The sequence below is a fragment of the Acomys minous genome, assembly GCF_964271855.1.
Source record: "Acomys minous genome assembly, chromosome: 3".
Taxonomy (NCBI): Eukaryota; Metazoa; Chordata; class Mammalia; order Rodentia; family Muridae; genus Acomys; species Acomys minous.
The window spans coordinates 68,557,053-68,559,549 of record NC_140485.1 but is presented as its reverse complement, the minus strand read 5'-3'; the positions used below and the strand labels follow the sequence as shown (position 1 = coordinate 68,559,549).

Sequence of the window (2,497 nt, the reverse complement as noted above, 5' to 3'; positions counted from 1 at the left end):
AACTCTGACGTGTGACCTTGGTTGTCAGTGTCTAGATGCGGGGACCCACAGCAGAAGTGCACAGGAGCCAGAGGGCTGGTGCAGAGACCGAGTGAGTTTGGTAGTTCACAGGGATGGCCTCTGTTGTCATAGCACCGTTTGGCTTCTGGTGGCCACTGTCGAGAACATACTGTTCCTCATGGTTCTGTCAGCATAGATTAATGACCAATGTGTTTCATTTTTCCCCTTAAGGCAAGTGAAAGGTGGCTCTATCAGTGTATGATGCTGAGGGCGGGGATGGCTCAGTGGATAAGCCCTGACAGAAGGTGAAGACTAGAATTCAGGTCCTAGGACCCTACCTAAAAACTGGATAGACGTGGTGCCTGCCTGTAATCCAAACACTTATGGGGCCCAAGATGGGATTCCTGGGACGAGCTGGCAGGCTAAGCTAGCCGAATCAGAGAGCTCTGAGCTCGATGAACGGCCCTGCCTGTAGTTGAGAGTTGTAGACAACACCCAATTTCAACCTAACAAACACATGCACCTGAACACACACACACACCCATACTTAGGAGAACATGCATATGCACACACATGTATACCACACATGCACATGCCAAAAGAAAACAAAGAGTATGTTATGTTATATTTTCATCAAAACGATGTAAATAAAAAGACAATTAGGGTCCCGTATATTAAGTGGCTTCATCCGGCATCACTGGTCACACTGGAGGAGAGAACAATGCTGCTGTGGTTTAGACATGAAATATCCTCTGAAAGTTCAGATGCTGACATCTTGGTCCCAAGTACAGTGCTCAGAGGTGGGGCATCCTGAGGACCCTGATCCAATCTGTAGAAGGATGGATTGATGGATTGCTGCACCAAATGGACTGCCGTGCTGTGTAGATGCTGGAAGGTAAGGGCAGGAAGCCGGCCACTGAGGTGGCGGTGGCTGAGAAGAGCATGTCTCCTGTCACCCTGTCTGCCTCAAGGTGAGCAGCCTCTGCCACCTCAGACTCATGACTATGATGTTGGCTGACCAGAGACTGAAACTGGCCCAGAGAAATTCCTCCCCTTCTGAACCACTCCTCTCAGACAACTGTCACAAGGGTGACAAGGTTGACTAGCACAGGTGCCAAGCCCAGTGCCTTCTGCCATGAGGGTGACTTACGGCACTAGGGATAGCACATCTCATGCATGGGAGGTGGCCCAACCCTCTTTCCCGGGACATGTAGCTGAGCAGATGCCCTGGAGTCACCATCTCTTTAAAATAATCTTACCTGAAGTCCCCAGAAAGAAGCCACAGCTACACTGGCCAGTCTACAAGGCTGGTTCACTGGTTAGGACTTCAATGTCTGTGGCAAGGTTGGAGTGTTGAAGCCAGGTTATCTTGGACCACCTTAGCCCCTAAGAAGCCATTTACACACCTCCGTGCGTGACCTAAGACCCTTATGACTATTAGACAAACTATTTTGAAATGTATGGGCAGACTCCTAACATCTACCTACCCAAAAGCTAAAAATGTCACTAGACAGCATTAGGGCCTATGGAAGAGGTGTCCCCACCTTGTTGTAACCCGTCTACGTGATGTTCCCTCGGGCACATTTAAAAAGTGCTTTGATTTATGACTTTCTTTGTTCTAATGTTATAAGAACTTCATACAACTGAATTTACAAGGACTTGAAATTTTGGGTACTCTACATCTGTGTGCCCCAAGACTTCGTTACTCAGGTCTGGCTCCAAAATAGACCACTGTTTGTTCCATTTGAGGTATGAGATGGTTTTTATACTGACAGCTCTGAGGTGGGGAGGGAGAAATCTTTGCAAAGATACAGGTCATTGCACGGCTGACCCATCCCTTTCTACAGGGGACACACCCTCCAGACCAGAACACCCGAGCCACCGCCGCCACAGCCTGCCAAAGTGGAGACAGACCGTGTCACATCACCTCAGCAACTTGATGAACTGTGGCATGCCTGGCCAGCTGACAGCTAGTGGCCTCGCTTCCCTTCCAGGAGTAATATTGGATTTTACAGCAAGATCACCGGCCAGAGAAAGGCTCGTGGCTAAGAGCTAATGTCCTCGGAACACGTGTTTGTGCTCGCATTCTGCACCTTTATTGCTCAACCAGACGCCACAATTCTTTCTGCCGGAGCAGCAGCCTGGCGCGACTCATCTGTCTCACATGCAATTCAAGTTGAGGTCCATTAGGCGAGGCAATTCCTGGCCTGTTAGTATGCTTTTTCAAAAACCGTTGCAGCCAATTCTACTGCACTGTGGCTCTTTTTTTTTTCTTAAGCAAATAACTGAAAGAATCCCAATAATATTTAAGGAGATTTCATATTCTTTATTATGTTGTTTCAATGAATGGTGACGATTTGGAACCCCAGGGACAGTACATCCATATGCCATAATGTGTTGCTTTTTAGAATATATTTTATTCATATTTTGTGTGTATGTCTGTGTATGGTATGTGTGTATGTGTGTGTGTGTGTTTATATGTTCATGTATGAGGGTA

General features: G+C 47.4%; 1 long non-coding RNA gene across 3 annotated transcripts; it reads right to left on the bottom strand.

Moving 5' to 3' along the window:
* Positions 1-668: 668 nt before the first annotated feature.
* Positions 669-2,046, bottom strand: LOC311594064. Of its 3 annotated transcripts, none has more exons than XR_014777941.1 (3): positions 1,915-2,046; positions 1,260-1,386; positions 669-888 (listed from the first exon to the last, which is right to left on the bottom strand). It is a non-coding gene; the product is annotated as an uncharacterized lncRNA (long non-coding RNA). The 3 variants fall into 3 exon arrangements; XR_014777942.1 differs by having other exon boundaries at positions 1,260-1,419; positions 1,928-2,046; XR_014777943.1 differs by having other exon boundaries at positions 1,928-2,046.
* Between the last annotated feature and the right edge of the window lie 451 nt (positions 2,047-2,497).